The following is a 27,455-nucleotide window of genomic DNA, read 5'->3' as shown; positions in this document are numbered from 1 at the left end:
CTTTTGTCTATCCCAAGCAGTAATAAGGTGTTCTCTGACCCTCTTCACCTACTGCTCCAAATCTTGCAACAAATTAGGTCCTAAAAGAGTCATGTCTTCCAAATTGTCCCAACTGAGAGGTGTCCTACAAGGTCTGCCATACAATACTTGGAATGGTGCCATACCTATGGAACTGTGATATCCATTATTATATGTGAATTCTACCAAATGTAGATACTCTTCCCACTTATTTTGTCTATCCATTACGTACATCCTAAGCATGTCTTCCAGAATCTGGTTGACACATTCAGTTTGCCCATCTGTTTTTGGGTGATAAGCTGAACTAAAATTTAGTTGAGTACCTAACTCTCGCTGCATGGATCTCCAAAGAGATGAAGTAAACAATAGATCTCTATCAAAAATAATATTTTTAGGAATTCTGTGTAACTTAACTATCTGTTCCATATATACTTTGGCAATATTTGTTGCATTATAGGATGATCTAATCGGAATAAAATGAGCAACCTTCAAAAATTGATCTACTACCACCATAATAGCATCATGCCTATGAGCTGTAATAGGAAATCTAGTTATAAAATCTATAGAAATGGTGTCCCATTTCCATTCTGGAATACTATGTGGCTGTAATAATCCCACAGGGTGCTGATGTTCAAGTTTAACTTGCTGACATTCCAAACATCAAGCCACAAAATCTGCTATGTCCCTCTTCATTCCAAGCCAATAATAATGTTGCTAAGGTCAGCAAGCATTTTCTTGACTCCCGGATGAGTTGAATATGGTGCTTTGTGAGCCTCCAACATAACTAAATTTCTCAAATCACCCAACTCAAGAATGTACACACTCCCTCTATATAGCAACAAACCTTTAGGATTCACTGAATACCCCTCAAAATGCCCTTCTAAGATGCTTTCGTTGTCAATAATAGTCTTAAAATCCTGAAACCAATGATTTGTAGAAAGATTCTAAAGAATCTTATCCCTAAGATCCACTATTAAGATCAAAGAAGATAATACATGTCGCCTTCTCCTAAGTGCATCAGCAACCACGTTCTCCTTCCCTTGCACATACTTAATCTCAAAGTCATATTCACATAGGAACTCCATCCATCTTCATTGCCTAGCGTTGAGGTCTGGTTGTGTGAAAAGATACTGAAGGCTTCGATGGTCAGAATGTAACTCAAAATGTTGACCCAAAAGAAAATGCCGCCACTTAGTCAAAGCATGCATAATCGCAGCAAGTTTGAGATCATGAGTAGGGTAATTTACTTCATGACTCTTTAACTTTCTGGATTCATAAGCAATAACACGTCCATCTTGCAACAACACTGCCCCTATGCCATCCAAAGATGCATCAGTGCAAACCATGAACTCCTTAGTAGAATCTGGGACTGCCAGAACTGGTGCACTGGTCAAACATTCCTTAAGTTTCTAAAATGCTACATCGCACTCTTCTGTCCATGCAAACTTCCTCCCTTTTCTCTGAAGGGATGTGATAGGATGCGCTATTTTGGATAAGTTTGACACAAATCTATAGTAATAGCTTGCGAAACCTAAGAAACTTCGAACTTCAGACACATTCATAGGTGTTGGCCAATCAACAATAGCCTGAATCTTGGATGGATCTACAGAAATTCCATCACCTGAAATGATATGTCCTAAGTAACAAATCTCTAATCTAAAGAATTCACACTTCTTAGGATTGACATACAGTCTGTTCCTACGAAGGCATTCCAAAACTTGTCCTAAATGCTTCTCATGCTCCTCAATAGAGTTAGAATACACTAAAATGTCATCCAAAAAAACCACTATGAACTTGTCAAGGTAACTTCTAAACACAATATTCATTAGGCTCATGAAAACAGAAGGTGCATTTGTCAACCCAAAAGGTACTACTGTGAATTTACAGTGTCCATACCTGGTGCAAAAAGTTGTTTTATGAATATCAGCTTCTTGGATTCTAAGTTGATGATACCCAAATTTTAGATCAATCTTTGAAAAGACTCGGGCACCCTTGACCTGGTCAAACAAGTCATCAATTCTAGGCAAAGGATACCTGTTCTTAATAGTGACATTGTTCAACTATCTATAGTCTATACAAAGTCTTAAAGAACCATCTTTCTTCTTGACAAAAATTACTAGAGCACCCCAAGGTGATACACTAGGATGAATCAAACCTTTCTCCAAAAGCTCCTCCAACTGAAATTTAAGTTCAACCAACTCTTGAGCTATCATACTATAAGGAGTCTTGGAAATTGGTTCCATTCCTGGCACTAAATCGATCCAAAAATCAATTTCTCTTCTCGGAGGTATTCCCGAAATCTCTTAAAAAAATACATAAAAAAATCTCTACAAAACTGGATGATCGTAAAAAGAACCCCTATCCATGGAATCATTTAAGTCATTTACCGATATGGCAAACAAACTGCAGCCTTTTCGAGCACACGTTGCCAATTACTTGGCAGAAATTATCTGCAAAGGGATGGGTCTCTTGATTCCCACAATAACTCTAGCTAATCCAAGATCATCAACACAACTGATTGACTTATCCTTGCAATCCAAAATGGCTTGATGTTTTTCTAACCAATCCATACCCAAAACTATGTCATACGATCCTAAAGGTATAACCCTAAGGTTCGCTGAAGTAGTGAAATTTTTCATATGAATTTTACAGTCAAGAGCAACAATATCAACATTCACCTTAGATCCTGAAGCTAACTCCACTTTCCATCTGTCCCTTGCCCTAACCATAGGAATACCACTATTTGCAACTAAAGAAAAGGAAATAAATGAGTTTGTAGCTCTAGAGTCAAATAAAATAGATACTTTCATATGTTGAGTATTACCTTGAGCTTCAATAACCATATTCTGGTGTTCGGCCTGCTTCTAATCCAGGGTTACAAAGATATGGTGGTTCTTGGAAGAATCACCAACTGTTGCTTCAGACCTAGCTGGCTTAGATCCAACCTTCAGCTTGTCCCAGTTAGGGCACTGAGACTAGTAATGACCCAACTAACCACAATGAAAACACTCAACAGATTTCCTGAATCCCATATTCTGACCAGAGGGATTAGAAAATGGCTTATAACTCTACACACTCTAAGGTGGTTGAGATGGTTTAGGCTGTTCTGAACCCTTGGAATTCTTAACAAACTTTCTCTTCTTGAATTTCCCACTAGAAAATCCTGATTTCGAACTGCCTTGTGGAGGTTTTTGATTCCTACTGACATCCAGAGAAGGTGGATTCATGCTGGTTTTATATGAAGCCCCATGATATCCAGACTTCATCTCAATCAGCTTTTCTCGCTCTGAAGCTTCGTGCATAGTCATAGGTCAAAAAGTTCTCACTTCCTCCCCAATCTTGGGCACAAGTCCTCTGATGAAGTGTTGTATCATGGCCTTATCATTTTCAGCCCACCCAGAAAACTTCTTAAGCTCATAGAACCTATGTTCATAAGCTTCCATTGTAGAGCCAGACTGCACAATCTAAAAGAACTCCTCTGGACAGGCCTGATGCCAATATTCTAACATAAACCTCTCCTTGAATCGCTCTACAAAGAGCTCCCAAGTAACTAGAGAGATATCAATGCCCAGCTTCTCCAACTCCTGCTCCCACCACAAGGAACCAAATCCTCTCAAATGCATAACTATCCATCTTACCTTCATGTTACTCAAGTAACGATGTAAGACAAAGCACCGCTCAATGTTCAGTAGCCAAGCTTCTACCACTGTACCCTATTTTGTACCGTAGAATAATGGTCCTTTCATCTTGAAAAGATCCTTGAGTTGAGTTCTTGCCACTGGATCTTCCTCGACAAGAAGGTTAGTACCTTGCACAAGAGGTCTCCTATCATTCGCTCCCCCACTAGGAATCTAGTTATTAGCCTCAATATTATTAAGATGTTCTAGTATCCTCTAAAGTACCATAGCTTGATCTACCTGATTATTTTGGTTGTTTCCAGCCTCAGCATTCTGATCAAACTGATCATTCCCAGCAAAATTCTAGTGCCTAGGACCTCTACCACGACCCTTGCCCCTGCGTCGGCCTCTGCCAACAAGGTTATCCTTAGGAATACCACGTCCTCAAATTCCTCTAATGATGAGAGGCATGATAGCAACCTAAAAACAAAAAATCTATTAATACGCATCAATAATGGGTTAAACCCTATAACCCAAGAGTCCTAGTTATTCAAACCTAGCTCTAATACCAAATGTAACACTACTACAAACAATACCAATATAAATGAATCTAATAACAAGTACAAAGTACACAATATTTTTTATTTAACTCTACTTAATACAAGTACAAGTATACAGATTGAACCATTCTCAATCTGAAAACCTCTAAATACAAGTAAATATCATCCAAATATGATTCCAAAAAGATTCTAAAACATATTGTGTTCAGTACAATAATGGAGTACAATCTCATCCTTAAATGTCTATGTCCAAAATATGGACCCTACAAGAAAATGAATAATGTGTAGTGCCTCTCCCATTTGACTTTTTTTAGTCATCCTGATGGATGCAACCTTGTTGATCTCTTGTTGCGATGGGATCATGATTGTGACCCTAAGTGGTCTACACCGTTGAGGTGTTTGGATTTATGTTTCTGTATCAATTGCTTTGATTATGCTTTTGATTGATCTTTGAAATTATGATGTGATTTTTGGTTCACTAAGGTTTGTGCCAGTGGTTACCAGGATCAATGTGGTATCATGCTTGGTTGTCTCATGATTACCTTGAGATTTGTGCAGAGATTGCACTATGTTCTATTACCATGCTACACTAGACTAGGTTCATGTAGCAGTGGTTAGTCATGTTTATGATTGTGTTTACTTATGTGTTTTAAGTGCTTTTTTTTATGCAGTGTAATCAATCATTATTAAATGTGTAAGTAATTGAATGGATTGTTCATGTGAGATTATTTGGTTATGTGTTGTGGACATTTACCTTGTTATATTTTGGATTAGAGAGATATTTGTTACTCATGTTATGTTCACATTTTAGAGGACCTGATGGTCAGATGTTCACTCTAATTTCAGTATCATAGATTTTAGACTACTATGTTGTTCAGTTAATCATATTACATGGTGATGCCATTTTGAGATGACAGTGTGTTTTATGATGATATCTGGTTATCTGGTATTTGGACATACCTCTGATTTTGTTATGTGATGGAATTAATGCTATGGTTATTTACTTCATTCCTACATTGTTATGCTTTATGCAAACATGAGTGATGTAAACAGATTATTTTAATATAATTAAATAAATGGTTAATTAGGTGATTTAATGCATTTATTGCTTCGGCTATGTTATTATATGCAATTGCACTTGATCGTGTTGTTTAGTGTGTAGGATTTATATCCCTGGCAGTGGCACATAGAGTTAGTTATTCAGCTATTCATATTTACCCATGTCATTCCTATATGCTCGATGTACCCTTATTATTATTGTTTAAATCAAAACCTTTCAGTGATTAGTAAATCTGAACTAATTTGCATTATGCGATCAGACCAATGAGAGTGTCTGTGCATTTAGAAGTTCGCATTTGTCACAAAAGTGTTAAGTGTTTTCCTATGTTTTTGGGGTTTTCAGATTTTAATCTTTTCAGATTTAATTTTTGGCAGCTTTTCCTTAGGTGAATTTCCATTACGGATAATAACCTGTTTTCATTTGGGTCGATTCAGAGTTTAAGTACTCTAGCTAGCTATTTTTCAGAATCGACTATTCACCCAAAAAGTGAATAAGAATTGGACAAGTGATTTCATAAATCACTTAACACAATTTGGAAATTGAAATTTGAAGAGCAATTTTGAAATCCTCTTTGGTAAGATTCTTGTTTTGTTCATTCTGGGAGCTGTGAGCGTGGGATCTTTGCAAGGTTGGTGTCATTGGATTCAGCTCGAGGAGTTCTTGCTTTGCCATCAGTTTCAGCAGTTTTGGCGAATTGATTATTTTATCATGCGGGTTTCGATTTCTGCCTCTTTTTCCATCAGGTAGGGCCTTCTCATTTTATTGGTTTTACTCCATTTCTGCTTCAATTTCTTGTAGTTGTATGTTAGGAGGATGAGAACTAGTGTTCCCCTCCATTTTTGTTTGTTGGTTCTGCCCGGTTGGTTGGGTATGAACGTTTTCCCTGTTTTTGAAATGGGGGTTTGGGTTTTTACAATGTTATGCTGGTCATTTTTGCATGCGGTGTCCATTTTTATTTATTTTTGGATTTTTGGGGTTTTTGAAACCAAAGGCCAAATGGGTTTTAATTTTTAAAAAATTTCAAAATTTGGGGTTTTTACCTCATTTTGTGTGCTGCCTTATTTTCTCGAGTTTTCTTGGCACAATGTGGGTCGTGGACCTGGATGATCCATTTGGATATTAGTCAAACAACTATTGCACTTTTATGTTGCATTGGCATGCGTGTTGCATCTGTACTCCTGACGTTATGTTCGGTTGAGTGATTTTATACGTTGTGTTATTATTTCTTTTAGACCCTTGCTTTTGTTTCGTGAACGCTAGGGTTCGTGTAGAGTCCATACTCTTGGATTGAGGCCGATTGAGTAAGTTCATGATATTTGGTCTTGTCGCATCATTGGGATTCATGTAGAATCCATACTCTCGGATTGAGGCTAGTTGAGTGATTTTATGATGTATGGTTTTATTAGCTTTGGGATTCATGTAGAATCCATCCTTCCCATGTCGCTTCCAGTTGGGTGTTTTATTTGCATTGTGTTCTAATTCTTGTCCTTGTGTTATGATCTTCATGATGGTGGTGTGCCACACACGAGTACATATGCGTACATTTGTCGAGTGACTTGTGAGGCTCGATCTTTTGTGGTACTTCCAGAAGTTATGATCATTAGGGTTGGGATGGGAGTATGCATGCCCACATGCACTTGTCGTAGGATGAGCATGGGTAGGGTAGGGTAGCATCTGGAGGGGGCTTCTATCTTGTAGCTTGGCATTCATGGCACCAGAGGTTGACGGAGGATAAGAAGTTTTAAGCAGGTGATAACTAAATAAAATGTGTGATTGTTAATAAAACTTAAGATAAGTAAAATGTGTGAGCACTCGATTAAGTTCAAGGACACAATGTGTGAGCACCCGTTTAAGTTTGAGGACACATGATCCAAGCTTGGGCTTTTCGATGCCAAACGACTCTCCAGTATGTCAGCCCCTACTTAGTAGCCTTTTGAGTGTCTGACCAAGACCTGTACTCCTTGCATTGTCTTAGGTTCTTGGTTGCAGCCATCATAATGTATGGCGTGAGTGTTAGCCATGGATGTTGTGTTTTATGTGTGTTTTTGGTTGGATCAGTATCTCCATCAGCATGGTGGGTGTGGACCTATGGATGCCACGTGGTTGGGAGGCGTAGCTACATTCACCACTGCTAGGGACCGGTGTACAGAGACGATCTATTGTCCTAGTATGACTGTAGCTGGATGTGTCACTTGGTACTTCGATATACGGAATATGCTTCTTGTGATTTATGCTCTCATTAGGATGTTATCATGTTTAGATGATGTTATTTTTAATGCATTCCTCATTATGACGATTAGCATGTAGTAGATGATGTTATCTAATTACAATTTTATCTTATGCTTACTACTAGCATGTTAGATTTCATTTACTTTCATTGTAGCATGTTTAGTAGTGACGTCCCTATTATGATAGCACCCATGATTTGATCGGTGGCTTGGGATGTTATGCGCAGGGGATGGCTATGGCCCACGATGGTCCTATGACGCCATTGATGGTTGGGAGGAACCGCGTACTTAGTTGGTTATTTTGCTCATTGTAATGTTAACTATGTTATTGTGATGCTTCTTTCAGTTGAATGTGATGTTTCCTTTCTATGCTTTTTCCCTTCTCTGTTTGGTATATGGTTAGATTCTAGTGTTCTATCTTTCAGTTACTCTATTATTGTTCGAGTGCTCTCACCTCGGAATGTGGATCTAGTACTCCCCGGTGTGGAGCTTTTTCTGTGTGTTTGGCCTTTTTCGAGTTTCTTGAAGTGTTTTTTCTTTCTATGGGCAACATTTGTTCAACATTGTGCGACACTGTTAAAGTATCACACGCCCGTAGAAAGAATGTTGTACGATACTATAAAGTATCGTACGCATTACTGGAGAAGTATCGTACGACACTAGAAGAGTGTCGCACGCCTTCTTGAGAAGTGTCGTACGCACTAAGGGAGAAGTGTCACCCTCCCCTAGTAAAAAGTGTTGCATGCCCTTTGCTTAAAACCTGTGCGTGCCAACAGCGAGCACTTTTTATAGTGTTCTGATCATTTTGATAGTTGATCTAGATACCCTTTTGGGCGTTCTTCAAGCCTATGTTGTTGTGTTTTGAATAAGTTGATGTATATTTAATTTCTTATACTTAAGATATATTTTAATATATGTGAAAAATCATTTGAGATAGGTTTCAGACCTCTCAGAGATAAGTTATGGATTCTAGGAAATTTTAGGGCTTCAGAAATCCAAACTTAGCCAATTTTCAGGGCTTCAGGATTTCAGGCTTAGCCAAATTTTAGGTTCCTGCATTTTACCCCAGCATGGTATCTTGTTGATGAGTGGTTGTTTCTTGTGTCCACATCTTGTTTGTGGTGGTTTTTGGTTTTGTTTGGGTGTGTCAGTTTGGTAGTGGCATTTGGAGATTCGTTGGTTGCCAGGATTGTGTTGAAGTCTTCCGTTGCAATCTTTGTGATCCCTGTATGATGTTTTCATGTGCATTCATACTTGTAAAAAAAAGAAAAAAAGAAAAATCTTGGCTTTATTTGAATCCTTGTTTCCAAGGATCTCTGGGCGGGGCATTACATAATGATTCAAGAAGAACTTCAATAAGCATCTTTAGCTACTTGTAAACTTGAAGCTCCTAGAAACACACAGGATCCAACACAAAACAAAAGAGGGCTCAGTACACACTGAGTAGAAAAATGTAATCCATCTGCATGCATGTTAGTCCAAACATAAACAAAAACATAATGCAGATATCTATTTTACTATAACACAGTGCAGTTCCAAAATTAATATGCAAGAAGTAAACCTTTACTCATTATTGCAAAATTAAACTCGCACTAAGAATAATATGTAAATGAAACATATATATATTGAGGTGTCATCAGTATGGCACTAAGATACTATATCCATGTATGGTATGCTCATAGTCAACACATAACGGGTTTCTCTATTATACTTGTCAATGACAGAATAGAGAAATGCCTTGTTCTTTGTACTTAACCATATAGGTTTAAGTCATAGGTAAGGCTAATTATCTATTAATATGTAATTAACCCACCCAATTTCATTTAATATTATCACTGAATTTAAATTACTGAATAGGATAAATCGTATTCAGCCACCTCAATAAATGTTCATCACAACTATTCTTAAACACACTTCAAACAGATTTACTAGGAATGCACATGTAATGAATAACAATTCAGTGCAACATGTAATACTACATTCCTTATCAAATCGAAACACATCCACTTCTACCAATTCCGAAAGTATACTTAGGTCATTACAGCAATAGAAACCAAAACTATAGTATCAAGATCACATAAATATAATCAAACTGACTTAACGATTTAATGATATTTACCAAACCTTAATACTATACAATTGAACCCTGCTGACATAACAATCTAAACTTATCCCTCGAAATGACTAAGATATTAAAATTAAATTAATTATGATAACAATGAAATTTCATCAAACATATATCATAAGTTCACCTTTTATTTGAAAACAACTTTTCTTTTCAATAATGAACTCTAAACAATTTTGAATTCAAATATATAATAGAATACATCTTTTGAATAGAAGATTTCTATTTCATAACATTTTATTTCAAAGAAATGTATAAATGCTAATGAAATAATTCTTATTAATTTTAGCATTATTGAGAGATTTCCTATTGTCTAGATTCAGTCAATGCCTATACAAAGATCAAAAAAATGATGCCATTTTAACATCTATATATTACATTATCCAAATGTAAATTTATTTATTTTTATGAAAATCTCTCATGTTATATTTTTAGAATTTTACACAAACTATTTAACAATATGTCATTACCCTATTCTAACTGTATTTTAGCTTTCAAAAATACAAATTAGACACCATATCATAATGTCATTCTCTGTCAGTAATCGAAAACAATCAGATCACAAAATCCTTTGAAAATGTATAATAGGAATAGGCTAATACTATTGACAAGTTTTCTGTTGTCTGTTCTCACCAATCAAATTACAACCTAAAGTTCCATATCGATATTATAACCAATTGTTTACAAAATACGTCGAACAACAATTTTTTTTTAAATCCGTAGTTTTACTATAACATTATACCCTAAACTTGTATGCGATACTAGTGTAAATAACTATACCAGAATCAAATGCAAACCATTTTACTAAAAGACCATACCAAACCTCATTAACATTGTTCGAGACACATTCTCAGGATTGATAACATCCACAGGTACAGAATACACAATGATCTCCAAGACACATATAACATAGTAAAAACCCATTTGCACACAACATAACCGAAATAAATTTACATTCTCATATTAATTAATCACAGTGATATGTTAAACACAAAGTTGGGCTATAGGAAACCGACAACTGTGAGCTATTTGACAATAAACAACAAAGCCCAAACATATCCATGCTTCCCAAGAATACTTTCATAACCTCCCTTGAGTATGGGAACAAACATTGATTAGAAAAACATCTCTAAACCATGCCTACTTCTAGGCCCGAGAGTTGATTATGCAAATATACTTCAGAACATTATTGAATCATGCTCCTAACATTCCTGTTTTAAAATTAAATATAGTAGTAAGAGAGAAAGAAGGGATAGAGAATGCTCCTACTTGAGACATAGGAAATGGCAATGCTTGACACAAAGATCTTTAATAGCACTTGCTCCAAAGCCTGAAATGCAAAATAAAACCTCACTTCCACACTGAGAACAATGTCTAACCAGCATACATCCGTGATACAGAAGAGACTTAAATGAAAAGCAATGGAAAATCTTGCTATGAGCAAATTAACCGTGCTCATTTTTCATATGAAGGTTTCTCCTTCCAACTAAAACCCTTCATGTCATCGTCTCTTCAACAACAGAACACAGATGTAACACTTCACAGAGCAAAAAGGCCAATTTTTCGGCAATACTTCCATAGAAACCAAACTCACAATTGACATGGACAACCAAGAACTTTAGTGCCTTAATGGCCTCACTATAATGTGCATTCAATGCACTTCAATTCTGCTCAAAGTCATGTACACGACAAATTCAAAGCCAGTACCAAAGTTGGCTTTTAAAAATAATGCATAATTCCCTAAATTATTGCATTCGAAACCCTTTAGGATTTTAGGGAAATCAAATCCTTTAATCAACAAAATATATGTATTCTATGAAAGACACATACTAACATTAATGTTGTCATAAAGAATTTAAATTATGGTAACATAAACTATTTCCAATCATGAAATATAATATGTAAACCTGTATTTAATTTAAAACTTTTCAAATGCTTTATCTGAAATATTTTATCTAGTGTCTTTACACAAAAGTAACAAAACTAGAGAATTAGACATTAATTCTTACTACTTCAGAGAGTAGATAAAGTTCTTAAATTATCAGCAATATTCACATGTCCCAAGGACAATACCTTAACCAAGTTCTACAAATCAAACAACATAACATCTGAAAGATACTTCAAACAGTAAGATTTTAATATGTAGAAAAACCCTAAGTAGTGGTCAGGCATGACAATACATGCATGTATAAAGATGTTAAAACAATGATAGCAAAGTTAGTAGTTACAAATGAATATAACCACAATAGATAGTTGCAAGTGAGCCAAAGAAATCTAATAACATGCATTGGGTGGTCAAAAATGTAATCAAAGAGAAAGGAAGAAAACAGAAAGAGGAGCTGCTATAAGTTGTAAACAAAAAGAATGGAGTTGAAAGAAGCATTTGGAGTCTTACTGAAAAATCTTTAGCCAAACTAATTCTTGGTGAAGGTAATGTATATGATAGCATAGTAATCAATATTAGCTATTTTTCATTAAAAATTTATATTTTTTTATATATTGAATGCAAGTTGTAAAAAGGAGATGGATCACAATGTGTTGAATTTCTGAGTGATGATTCTCATTTTAACATGGGAATTTCCTCTAGAATCAACAGACATGAGGGGAGATTTTGACATCTTATTCCAAATAATGCCTGGAGAGGTGAAGCATGCAATAAAGTGCATAATAGGAGATGGAGTGCTGAGGCCAAGTGCATCGTGACCAATTTATCAAACTCAAGTATTATTCATATTGTATTCAAATGTATATGATATGTTATCTGATTATATGAAATTAATGAATATTCAAGAGATCTCCATATATCCATCTTTTATGAATGTGGTACTATTGGATGAGGCACTTAGTGTTGCATGGTTCAAAGGCATGAGTGGGAGGAATAATTCCCATCAAGAATTTTGACAAGGATATGGTATGGATGACTCTTTTGGATACAATGAGGATAGGATTGAGGCTAAGGAATTGCATGAATTTTGAAGGGAAACAATACATATAGCTAGGCTACTACTAGTAGATATGGTGACAAGGGCATAAGCATTGTTTGATCCAATTCTAGTGGTGGTTTGATACTGTGAGAACTGAAGGGTTCCTCCTCTAATGATGGTCAATCCAAGTGATGACAATATAGGGGTTATTACAGAGTCGGTGGGTTCTACAAACTAGGTGTAGGGGGTTGGGTCTAGAGGAAGGGATTAAGAAAGAAGGGTTTGGCATGCAGTAGGTTTTAGGTTTAGATATGATAGAGAGAAAGAAAGAAAAAAGTAATGTACTTTATTTATTTGAAATAGACTAATGAAAAAATAAATTCCCTAAAAAAGAAAGTGTTGGAAGGATGCTAATATATTACGAAATAATTGTTGCTTCCTCATAAAGCTATGAATCATTATTCCAAAAACATTAATCTCAAGATTTATTTTTTAAACATTAGGAAATATCTTGAAATAGTTTTGGTAATAGACCAATAATGTAACCCTGTAGAAAAGATATTAGAGGAATAATATGCCTGTAACTAAAGGAATCAAAATGATGCGGAACCATTATTAAATTATTAAGGAATCTGCAAGCAACTTAAAATAGAAACTTAAAAGATGATTTTTTAAAAATTGAAGTCAAATGTATCCAACTAAGGATGAAATGAATTCTGATTAAACAACACTAATTAACTAATAATAAGAATGCCAAATCTATAAGTTATAAATGGATTTTATAACTTATAATGTAGTAATTTATAACCTATAAAAAAGGATTTAAACCAAACTAAATAACTTATATGATGCCAAACTTATAAGTTATAAATTAATTTTATAACTTTTAATAGAGTTATATGAATTATGACTTTTGAAACACTATGAAATAAAAAACAATACATAATCCAAATTATGTTTTTTAAAACAATACAAAATATGAGAATGTCAAACGTAAAGTTATAAATCAATTTTATGACTTACGTTATGACCACTCTAAAATACTTATAAATGAATTAATAATAGAAAAAAAATAGATTAATGAAAAACTAAATAACTTCATTAATAAATTAATTGTGCAAAGTCTATTGTTAAGAAAAATAAAACTTTAGATTAAAGAAAAAAGCTATATTAAGCTTTACAAGTACATAAAATGCTATATTAAAGAAAAATTGTAATAAAAAATGTTATATTAAACTTTGAAACTTTATATTAAACCTGACTTAGAAAAAAAAAAACCACTTAATAAAATAGCTAATTAAAAACTATCTAACAAAAAAACTTAAAAGATCACATGGGCCACTCACACATGAAAAATGAAAGAGTGGCTCAAACATTGAAAGCAAGTTAAGAGAAAAATGAAAGGAGGAAGGCATAGAATAGGGGTAGTCTGGGAGGTGTAGAGTAGTTTGCAGGCTAAGAGGAGTAGGGTAGGAGAAAAGAGGAGGCAATAGAGGGCACAACTGGTTAAAAAAAGGATGATAGATAAAAGGAAGTGTGAGACTTTAAAAATGTGGAGATAGTGAGGCGCAAAAGGTATGTACGGTAATAAAAATGGCAGAGAGAAGCAGCTGCCATAAAACAAAGCTCAATTGCAAAGAAGTGTAAGGGTTGGCTACGAGGTGGAAGGAGCTCACATGAGAGCTAAGGAGAGGGAGTGAAGTCACATGTAGAGGGAGATAAAAGTTTGAAACTAGGGTCACTGAGTTGTCACCTTTATCAAGGGTGAGGGGGGATCATTTATAACATCAACAAGAACTCAACAACCCCTGCCCCTCCAACTCCTTTCACTTGTAAAAATAGATTTCCTTTTAGGCTTTGTAGCACTATTTTGAGAGCTTAATGTTTGGGTTACTAGGATTACTATCTCAGAAGATGGCATCTCAATTCCTCAACTAAAGGAACCTTTCATGGAATAGAGCTTGAAGAATACCAAAGCATAGATGTCATGATCCTTCAAAGAAAACTCAAAGTGTTTAATCTAAAGAGGTGTAGAATGCCTACCAAGAAATTATTTTCCTAAAATACAATGAAATTATTTTTAGATAAAGAAAATTTAAAAATTGTATGTCAAAAGAAAAATTATTTGCTTGTGTGCTTCCTTCCTATGCCAAAATGGGACATTTGGAAGAGGGGAAGGACATGTGTCAAAGCATAGTAGTGGAGCAATCATAAAATAGTCAGATCAATAATGAGAAAGTCTCACGCAAAAGACAAAGATGAGCAACAAAAGAAAACGAAGAGATCAAAACAAAATAAAGAACAAAAACAATGAAGAGAAGAAGAACATCATTAAATAGATGAGGTTGAGCATAGAGAAAATAGGAAAGAAAAGGGAAATTTTCTTTAAAAAATATCAGATCTGAATAGAATTGAAATTGCTAAAAAAAAAATGGAGTCCAGAATGGAAAAGATTCTAAAAAGAATAACAAATAAATAATTAACAAAAGATGAGAGACAATATAATAAATATATGTGAAAAATAAATATGAATAGGTTTTAATAATTGAAGTTCATAAGAATAGAATCATAAGTTAGATTTGAAAACAACAGAAATTCATAGAATTTCTAAAAATATATATAGATATTAAATATTAAAAAAATATAGATGAGAGAAAATATTTAAATTTTTGAAAAAATGAATACAATTAAATCTAATTGACTATCATGTAAGTCATAAATATAATTAATAATCATTATTTAAGTATTCCTTGCAATAAAATGTTAGGGAAATAATAATGTAATTTTTATTTTAAATATTTAATAAAAAATATTTAAAAATACTGTTAAACTCAAATTGATAAATGTTATTCGAGACAAGAGAAAAAATTAATTTTCTAATAGAGATACCTAGGTTGAAATACGGTGCGCTTCATTCTTCGTCATTAAACTCAAAACAAGGATTAGTTTGCTATGATACCATGTTTGAAATAATAAAATTAAAATAAACTAAAAGAACCATAAATTAATCCAAGAGAGTTTGTAATAAAAATAATTTCCATACATATATGAGCTTTCCAAGATCAACACAAAAGACGAGACAAGAATTTTGAAAGGGGAAAGCAATGAAAACCCCTTATGAATTATGTGAATGAGAAAAATGCCTAAAGAATGTTGTGTGTGTGTGTGTGTGTGTGTGTGTGTGTGTGTGTGTGTGTGAGAGAGAGAGAGAGAGAGAGAGAGAGAGAGAGATAATGTGGAGCCAAAAAGCTCATTACATAAACTAGATTATGATTGTGTGTTGTTAGAATGAGAGAGAAGCATCTCTTATAAAGAGATGAGAAGAGGAGTTATTTATAACTCTCATGTGAATGATTGCCACATTCATAAGTGTGTGCATAACAAGTGTCATAATCCTCTTAAGGAGGAATAACTATTTTCCTTATAAAGGAATTACAAAAATGAGTTGTCCTCACATGTGGACTAAAGGAAAAACTACATTTAAGGATCCTTGGAATATCCCAATTAAATACATCCAAGGAAAGACTAATATTTCTAAAAAATGTTACCCCTACCCAAGGAAGCACATTTCATCAATATAATCCTTAGATACACATATTATATCTTAGTGTTGACTCAACAATCATGCAAAGATTAGAAATCAAAAAAATGGTATAAGGAAAGAACTTCACTCTATATTATTTAAAGATAAATAGACACATCATATAACTAAAGAATGAAATGTTAGGATAAACCACGGATAGAAATAAAAACTACATGCAAATATAACCAATAATAGAAAATAATAGAACACACAGAAATGAACACAAGGCACCAAGATTTAATGTGGTTCACCCAATCCCTAGGTTATGTCCACCAAACAGCAAGTCCGATCTTATTACAATCCAGTGATTACAACCTGATTACAATCCGTAATCCCTTACAGCTCAATACCGCCGCAAGAACCAATTTCGTATCACAACCTATTAAAAATACCCAACCCTAAGCCCTTTTATACAAGTATTAAACCGCTTTAGGGTTATAACATGTCGGCCATATGTCGGCCATAATATGTCGACTACCATGTCGGCTACTGCCAAAAAATTTTTTTTTGGGGTGATGCCCCGAACCCCACTATTTATGAAGTATGTACAGTACTTTCCTGATCAGTCACCACAATCTAACAATCTCCCACTTGGGGACTGATCAGGCTCCACACTAAACAACAATCTTCCACTTGGAGACTGATCCTGTAGCAATACCACTACCACATGGGGCTCCCACTGAATCAAACCATCCTGGACTCTACTGTTCTTTTATTCATGTTCAGTCTAAAAGACCAATCGAAGCTGAAGAGGAGTTCAGCTTCTCCCTTGTTACAACCTTTGTCAACATATCTGTTGGATTTTCATTGGTATGTATCTTCTCCAGCTTTAATTGTCCATCCTCCAAAATTGACCGAATGAAATGGTACCGCAACTGTATGTGTTTGGTCTTAGAATGCAGAGCTGAATTCTTAGCAAGATGAATGGCACTCTGACTATCTGTGAACAAATAATTATCCTTCTGAGGATGTCCCAATTCTTCCAAGAGGAACTAAAGCCATATCATCTCCTTGGCTGCCTCTGTAGCAGCAACATACTCTGCCTCTATAGTGGAGAGAGCATTAATCTTCTGTAACCTAGAAACCCAGCTCACGGCTGCCCCACCAACAGTAAAGACATAACCTATAGTACTCCGCTTGGTATCAATATCCCTAGCCAAATCTGAGTCAACATAGCCCTGTAAATCAGTAGTAGAGCCCCCAAAGTGTAAACACTTATTGGATGTTCCTCTCAAATATCTGAGAATCCACTTGACAGCATTCCAATGCTCAAATCTTGGATGACTCATATACCTGCTAACGACTCCCACTGCATGTGCAGTATCTGGCCTAGTACATACCATACCATACATCAAACTTCCTACAGCTGAAGCATAGGGTACCTTGGACATCTTATCCTCCTCTTCTTGTGTCTTGGGACACATCTCCTTAGTCAATTTCAAATGACTAGGTAAAGGTGTGCTGACAGCTTTAGCATTCTCCATAGAGAAACGTTGCAACACCTTCTCAACATAATCAGCTTGAGATAGCATCAATGTTTTGTTCTTCCTATCTCTGCAAATCTTCATACCAAGGATTTGTTTTGCTGCCCCCAAATCCTTCATAGAAAATGCATGTGCTAATTGGCATTTTAGCCCCTTAATATGATCCATGTTAGACCCAGCTACAAGCATATCATCAACATATAAACATAAAATAATGTAGCTATCATCATCCAACCTCTTAAAATAAACACAGTAATCTGAATGACACCTATTATATCCATGCTCATGCATAAAACTATCAAATTTCAGATACCATTGCCGAGGTGCTTGCTTCAAGCCATATAAACTTTTCTTCAATTTGCACACTAAGTTCTCCTTACCTTTGACCTCAAAACCCTATAGCTGAGCCATATATATTTCTTCATCCAAATCACCATGAAGAAAGGTTGTTTTAACATCCATCTGCTCTAAATGTAAATCTTCAGTAGCCACAAGACTTAAAATAGTACGAATAGAAGTCATTTTAACAACAGGAGAAAATATCTCATCAAAATCAATTCCCTTTTTCTGTGCAAATCCTTTTACAACTAACCTGGCCTTAAATCTTTTCTTACCTCCGTCCTCTTCTTTCAACCTATAAACCCATTTATTCTGTAAAGCCTTTTTACCTGCAGGAAACTTACACAAATCCCATGTCTTATTTTTTAGCAAGGAGTCCATTTCATCTTTCATTGCAGACTCCCACTGAATCTTAGTATCCACCTGCGCAGCTTCATCATAACTTTCAGGTTCACCAGCATCAGTAAGTAAAATAGAATACAAAGAGGGAGAAAACCTTTGTGGAGGTCTAATTTGCCTTGTTGACCGTCTAACATTCACTGGTGTGTGTGGTATTTGTTGTTGCGGTTGTTGCACATCATGAGGAATGGCTGGAACATCAGCTTTTGGAGTATCATCCAACACTACATAATCATCTTCTTTCTTCTCATGTTGCTGCAATAGATCTTTGTACAACACTTTCTCATTGAATATGACATTCTGACTTCAAATAATTTTAAGATTTTCAAAATCCCAAAGCGTATAACCAAATTCATTAATGCCATATCCAAAAAAGACACATTTCTTTGATTTAGCTTCTAGCTTGGTTCTATTTTTAGAGACTATATGAGCAAAAGCTTCACAACCAAAGGTCTTGAGAAAAGAATAACTCACCTTCTTACCAGTCCATGCTTCCTCTAGAATACCATAGCCCAAAGGAGTAGAGGGACCTCTATTAATCAAATATACTGCAGTATTGACAGCCTCCACCCACATGTGTAAGGGCAACCCAACATGCAACCTCATGCTCCTTGCGTGCTCCATTATAGTCCTATTCATGCGTTCAGCCACTCCATTTTCCTGTGGAGTCCTTGGAATAGTTTTCTATCTACAAATACCATTAGTTGAGCAATAATCTTCAAATTCATGACTGCAATACTCACCACCATTATCAGATGTGAGACATTTTAATTTCTTACCAGTCTCATTTTCAACCAAGCATTTCCATTTCTTAAAAGTTTGAAATACATCAAATTTTTGTCTAAGGAAATAAACACATACTTTTCTAGTTGCATCATCAATAAATGTAACATAATAATGAGAGCCACCAATGGAAGATACCTTAGCTGGTCCCCATACATCTGTATGCACAAGCTCTAATTTTTCCTTTTTGTTTTCCTTCCCTGTCTTTACAAAACTCACTCTCTTTTGTTTTCCATACACACAACTTTCACAGAAATCCATATTCACACATTTTAGTCCTGGTAAAACTTTCCTTGAATGAAGTACTTTCATACCTTTCTCACTCATGTGCCCAAGTCTATTGTGCCACAGCGCTGTATCAGAATCTACAGCAGCTATTTGTTCTCCCTGCTCAACTGCAATAATTGTTCCTGAATATTCATTTTTCTCTGAAACAATCAAAGTAGAAGGAACAATATGACCTGTACAAAGATATAAGGTGCCTACTTTCACACCTTTTGCTACTACAAGAGAACCTTTTGAAACCTTCCAATTTTTATCATTAAAAGTAACTACATAACCCTCATCACCGAGTTGCCCTACTAAAATTAAATTTTTACTTAGTTTTGGAACATGTCTTACCTCATGTAGTAGCCAATGATTCCCATTCTGCAACTTAATCTTAATTTTTCCCTTTCCAACAATCTGACAGGGTTCATTATCCCCAAAATAAACAAGCCCAAAATCCCCTTGGACATAATCAATGAAATAACCTCTATGAGGTGTAGCATGAAATGAAGCACCAGAATCTAAAACCCATGAATCATCAACACTCTCTAAAGACAGAAACAAAGCATCCTCTTCGGATTTGTTACTTACCACATTTGGCTCCTTGTCTCCATCTGATTTATCTCCTTCATTTTTCTTTCAATTACAACAATCTTTCTTTTTGTGCCCTGGTTTCCCACAGTACCAGCAATCATTTGGTCCTCTCGATTGAGATCTCCTCCCCTTTGACTTTCCTCTTGATTTCCCATGATTTCCAGAGTTACTTCCTCTTTCAGTCGTTCTGCCCCTGATTTGTGCATTTAAAGCACTTCCTGATGTAGATCCACCTGAGGATTTTCTACGAGTTTCCTCACTTAAAATAACACTGATCACATCATCATATTTTAGGGTACTAGATCCATGAACAGAATTACTCACTGCCATTACCAAGCCATTCCAGCTTTCAGGCAAAGAACACAAAATCAAGAGAGCACTAATTTCTTCATCAAAATTGATACCCATAGAAGATAATTGACTAGTAATAGTATTAAACTCATTTAAATGATCTGCAACAGATCCACCTTCTGCCATTTTCATATTAAATAAACGCTTCATGAGAAATGCCTTATTTGAAGCGGAGGGCTTTTCATACAGTGTCGCTAGGGTTCTCATCAAATCTTCTGTTGTCTTTGCTTTCGTAATATTAAATGCCATCGATGGTGCCAAGCATAATCGAATGCTTCCGAGTGCCTTTCTATCCAAAAGATCCCATTCAGCCTCTGACATAGTTCCCTGATTCTTGGCTTTTCCTTCCAACGGCTTCCATAAATCCTTCTGATATAAATAGTCTTCCATTTGCATCTTCCATAACTAGAAGTTCTACCCATTAAACCTGTCAACCCTCAACTTACCCTCATCTTCCATCGCTCCCACTCAACTATGAGACTCCCACTTAACCGTGAGACTTTCCTGCAGAGGATAACTAAAAGACAACTAGGCTCTGATACCACTTGTTAGGATAAACCACAAATAGAAATAAAAACTACGTGCAAATATAACCAATAACAAAAAATAATAGAACACATAGAAATGAACACAAGGCACCAAGATTTAATGTGGTTCACCCAATCGCTGGGTTATGTCCACCAAATAGCAAGTCCGATCTTATTACAATCCAGTGATTACAACCTGATTACAATCCGTAATCCCTTACAGCTCAATACCGTCGCAAGAACCAATTTTGTATCACAACCTATGAAAAATACCCAACCCTAAGCCCTTTTATACAAGTATTAAACTGCTTTAGGGTTATAACATGTCAGCCATATGTCAATATAAGGAAAGAAGATATTGCACAATATAATAATGAGAGAAGGAGATACAACTAAGATTTGTATCCATTAATAGGAAAAAGGGGTACTTACAATAGTAGAGTATGGAAGATAACTACTATAGAATTAGAGAAAAGATTGACCCTTGGAAGATTACAAAAATTTCTTTTTATAGTTCAAGCATAACTGAGAAGACTTTTTCCGTAATTAAAAGTTCAAATACTACCACTAAAATCACAAGGAACAATCACTATTGATCCAAAGAAGACCTGATTGGGTGTATGTCCAAATGCAAAAAATCATATCTTTCATACATTTTTTACCCTAAAGAGACAAAAATTATAATCATAACTGCATGGTTGAGTGGATGAATAACTCAGGTCAGTAAGAGAATGTCCTTTTTATAAAATAGGCAAGGAGAACATCAAAAGGTTCTTGTAGTTGATCTAGGAATTAGTTTGTCATTAAAGATTTGCCTCCAATAGTGTTTCGATGTGCCAGACCAAATATGCCATCAATTCAATCGTCAAACTCACCACATGGCCCAATATGGCCAAAGCATTCTACCACCTTGACAAGCATTCAACTATCTATTTATTGACCTAGATATGCCTTTGTTCATGATGTCACAGCCTATTTCCACTTTATCTAGCTCAACTGTTGCAACCCTACAATCATTATAAACTTTAACTGCTAGCATTGCCTTTTGCACAATTGTAACTTAAAAAATGACTATATCTTAAGCACCCACAACCATGCAAAAATAAACCTTGAACCCTGATTGCTCTATTGTGACCATCATTTTCACTTCTTTAGTAACCACTATGACCATGTAAAGTTATCAAACTAATCACCATCACACCATCACAACTCAAAAATTGACCCTTGATGTTAATCTTGCAAGTGAGAAATTAAATAAATCACTGCATGACAGCCTAGACACTACTTAACCTTTAACCTCTTATGACAGTGTGAACCAAGCCATTTTATAGCATCACCACTTGAATCATTAACCCAACTTTTAACTCTACAAACTAGTGATGAAGAGACTTTTTTGTCTTGCAACCTTGACCCCAAGTTAGGTTTGACCCTCTATGATGGTGCGAAAGTATATGAAGTTTAACTAGTGGAGTTAGACTTCACATGGTCATAGCCCAATTTTGGTTGAACTTGAAATTGCCTATGATCCTACAATTGGGTTTATCACTCCATCACAATTGAAATATGAATGTTAGTCCTTTGAGCTAGGAAAATGAACTACTTGACTATTTTGAATGTTCACAACCTCCCTAATGGTTAAACCTTAACTACCTATGACTGAGTCAAAAGGGATTTTCACATCATTGTGACCTAGGAAGCCTCCATAAACATAATTTTCTAAGGCTTCATGATCTATAAAATAAATTTCAAAGGATTTTCTTGTATCCTCATTGGCTTGCATGGAAATAAATGAATAACATAACGAATGTGATCATGGCTCTAACCCTAAATATTCAAATCTTGAAAGGGGGGCAAAAAATTTTAACAACAATTAAGGGATCTATAATTATGTCAATTGACACCCCTCTCTTGTTCCAGATTGCACTTGTATTCTTCTTAATGGATTTCTTTGCATCACTATAGGGTACTCTGATACTTGATGATCCTCTTTGTGAGCTTGATTGGTCTATTTTATAACCAAATAAAGTTATCATAAATACAAATCAAAACAATTATTATCCATTCGATCTTGAAAACTTGGGGAAATTGTAGGGAATGGGTTAACTCAATTTTGTATTATTCCCTCAAGATTCCATTTGCACACATTTTTTTATATGCCTCTCATATTTCCATATCTCATACTTCACCTTGTTAACATTATTGTCAATTTTTCTATCAATGACTGAACACTTAGTCAAATGGTTACATTGCTAACAAGCTATATAGTTGTTACCAAGATTATTATTCACCTAGCAGTGTTAACCAAGTGTCGCAATTGCTATTGAGAAAAAAAGATAGTTTACAATTTATGCCAAGCTACACAGTATCAACTAAGCATCAAGGATAGTTTACAGTATAGCCCAAGTGTAGCAATGTCTACTAAGTTATCCAATAGAAGTGATGGGGACTCTAGTTTTAACTAATCTCCATAGTGTTAACCAAGTCCTATAGTGTTTACCAAGCTTGTAGTGTTAACTAAGTGAATCTAGTGTTGACCAAGTCATGTATTGTCAATAGAGTGATTCAACAGCTACCAAGTTTCTTAGTGTTTACTAAGTAACATAGTGTTGACTGAGTTCAGGCTACTTGGAAGTAATTAGTATGGACCAAGCATCAAGTTCAACCTAGTGTCAAATTTTGTGAATTATCATGAATTATGATGAAATTAGTATTATAGCATACTCCAGAAGGTAAGGATTGGGGTTGGTATTGATGTAATGCATTGTATCATTTCCAAATAAGTATGTGAAGAATATTATGAAATGCATGAGTGTGAATTGAAGAAGGTTACATGAAGTATAAGGGACAATAAAGATTTATCTATCATTGTAATACAAGGAATGTCATTCTATCAGTTAGAGTTGTAAATCAAAGATTAGCCACTGGCTCATCCGAGTAGGTGCATCAATCAAATTTCTTAATAGGGTAGGATTAAAAAAATCCTAAAAAAATGCATACTTCATTGTATGTTTTTACTTCCTTTAACAAGGTGGACCTAATAGTCCTTATTACTCCTAATAGGGAAGATCACCATAAGTGGTCAATTATAAGCCTTCACAAGTCAACTTTATAGTAAAATACTAAAGCTTGTGGTATCATTCCCACCCTAGTTTTACTTTCTATTTAGAAGGTTTCTATGTCACCATATCCTATGTCAAAGTGTTATGAATGTTTTATTGTTTTCATTCTTCCATGCATGCAATTAGATTAGAATCATATATGAAGGATTAATTGGAGAAGTAAGATATAAAGTTTTATTGGTTCCTGATTCACCCCTCCCTCTAAGTAGCCTAGCCTACCTTATATTTCAAATAGACCTATCTTTCTTGTATATGAAAACTTCACATCTTGTATCATTAAAACTTTTTGTGGTATCATGGATAACACACTATACAAGTCTCCTTTGTATGCTAGCTCAAGTATGGCTCAAAAAGGGGGTTGTCTCACATCATTTCTTATTAATTAAACATTAAAAACATGTTCCCCTCTTTCCTAATTTTCACAAAAGAGATAGATTTCATAACGAATAAGTAGGATTTGCAAAAGAATCAAACAACATAACTAGGCAATAGTGAAATACCTTTTGAATCTGATGATTGATGATGAGTTGCAACTAAATCTAGTTTACAAACACTTGAAAATCTTTTCTCAAATCACCGTCATGCTCTTTATGTTCTCTCTAAACTCTAATTAATGAAAATGAGTAAAAAATTAACTATATAACCCTCCAAATTAGGCAATAAATGTTCATTGCTTACACAACTATAAGCTCAGCTATCATAAGACTTTCAACATGATTGGTTAATACGAAAATTTCAATATGTTTGGCTAGTATAGAAAACTTGGCTTACAGTAGCATGATTTCATCCCTCAACAATAATTGTAATATCATTCATACTTGGTAACAATAGTAATGTCTTCCATGCCTAACACCAACATAGAAAACACCAAAACTATAGATATTCTAGGTTATAATCAATACATTGCATCTTAATTCATACATATATGATCTTTTCAATACTTTGATTCTTAGAACTGATGCATAATATAACTTTTAAAATATTCATGACATACATACCTCTTGATTACCTAATTGGGAATGATGTGATCACCTAATGTATTGGATGAAGTGACATCATCTTGACTTGATGTACTAAAATCTTTGTTCTTTTCCCAGGTTGTGTTAATATGTACTTTCACTTTTTCAATATTAACCTTTTCTTTACCTTTTTTGAATTCACTGCTTGGCACTTGTGACCTAGTAGGACAATTTCTATTGATATGACCTATCTTGAGACAACTAAATATGTAGTCTCATTCAACCATCTATTGTATTTTCCTCTAAAATGAGTTCTAATGCAATTCTCAGGAACATATCCATATTCTTGGAAATAGTGACAACTATACCTTGTGTTGTTATCCCAATCATAGGATTTTCCATTTTGTTGTACCTTTGTATGCTTATTTGATGTCTACCTAGTCTGAAATCTAGATTCATATGCTTTGTGTCCATACCTCTAGAAATTTTGATAGTATCCTCCAAAAATCTCAGGGTTTGTGGTCTTGGTCCTACATTAATGTGCTTGATTTGCTTTTCTTGTTTCACTTATGACAATAACCCTTGAGTTTATGCTTAGGGTTTTGAATTGCATTGTTCCTCCTACAAATATTAGTTGTATGACCGAGTTTTCCACAGTTATGACAAGTGGTTTTATAGTTCTTACCTTTTGTATTCCTTTGTTCACCACTTTTGGATGATTTTCCTTTCTTGGTAGTAGTGTAACCCAATCCAATAGTTTCATTATTAGGTCTTGGAGACTTCACAAATCTTTCAAAGTATTTGATGGCTTCACTAAGTGTATTGAAACTTTCAACTATTTATTTATTTTCTCTTAGCTCATTCCTCAATTGTTCATTATGTAACTTTAGAGTTGTGATCTCAATGTCCTTTGCATTCATTTCATGGTTTGCAATCATCAATTTATTTTTTGTATCCAATTGCATGATAGCAAGCTTTTGCACATCTTATGTCTTCTTTTCCAATCTGTTGACCAGTTTCCTTGTTTCATCTTCAATCATGACTTTCTGTTCCTCAACTTTTTTTTTCTATTTAGTCACCTTGCCTAACAAAACTAATTGGACTTCTTGTTCTATCTTGAGATTTATGACGTCCTTAATTAGGGCATTTTTCTTTACCATTAGATCTAGAACAACTACATCAAAATCACTTGAGTTTCCATCTTCAAATAGTCTAGTAGTGTCTTCTTCTTGATAACAATTGTCATTCTATTGAATAGCTATCTCTTTCCTTATCCTCAATGAACATTATAGTTCTTCTCTTGCTTCCATGACTTGGTGTAGGGTAAGCTAAATTTCAATCTTCTAGTTTTCAATAGTCTTTCCCAACTTGTAGACTTCCATCTTCAAGATCATACCTCCAAAGGTGTAAAACTTTTCTTTCTAGAGAACTAGGCTCTGATACCAATTGTTGGAAATAACAATGGAAAATTAAACTCTAAGAGGGGAGGTGGGGGGTGAATTAGCAGTTCAAAACTTTAACCATAAAAACATTCACCACACATCCATCTCACAATTTAACATGTAAATTGAAATAGCTAACTACACATTTGCATCCATAGCATAAATAACATAACACATAACACAATAAGTTAGTTAACCAAAAACCTTAAAATGAGAAGGTAAATTTTTGGTGGGCATGCCACCCACAAATCTTCACTACTATAGTTGTAAAGTGTATCTAATTATGGTTATAATAAATTTGATCATAATCTATGATCTACCCTATGAAAGGTCCTCCCTATTAAAGGATTACAAAGACTATTAGGTCTTACCCTGTCAGAGGATTTCAATACCCTACTAAAAGTGTACCTTATTAGAGGACTTTAACTTACAATAAAGAAAGTACCCAGTTAAGAGGTTTACATGAGTTTGTTAGGACTACTCTATTAGGATATTTTCTTTGCATAACTTGTTAGAATGATTAAACATGTTGATCCCTCAGTTATCACTCTAATGTTAGATATTAGATCTTCTCTTCTCTTGTAAATCCTTGATCCTTTTGATTATATATGTCTCATTTGTCCAATTTTTTCTTTCCTCTATTCTTGCTAACATATTCTACAATTTATAACATCATCAAAACCGCCATAGCTACCATGAATTCTCTCTCTACACTTAGCATTCCTCACCTTCTAGTTCTTTTCTCATTTTATGCTCATACAAACTTCTTAGGGTTAAGTACGAATAAATTGTTATGGTTGATCCATATTGCCAACTAAAAAATCCATCAATTTGATTGTTCATAGGTACTAGATATGGATTCACAATATACCTCCATATACATCTTCTAGAATAATAAAATAATTGTTAACTTGGCCCAAAAATAGTTTACATAGAAGTTTGTGTTATTACAAACAACTATGTCCAAAATTGTTTACTTGACATTTGAATGCTCTAACGCTTAGCATGCACTATGTTCTTAATACTGATACTTAGCTTCTATAGGGCTCGGCATGCACTATTTACTTAGCACCTAA

Source organism: Cupressus sempervirens, chromosome 3, assembly GCF_028749045.1.
Source record: "Cupressus sempervirens isolate cs-2001-9-10 chromosome 3, ASM2874904v1, whole genome shotgun sequence".
Taxonomy (NCBI): domain Eukaryota; kingdom Viridiplantae; phylum Streptophyta; class Pinopsida; order Cupressales; family Cupressaceae; genus Cupressus; species Cupressus sempervirens.
This window is presented reverse-complemented; position numbering follows the sequence as displayed.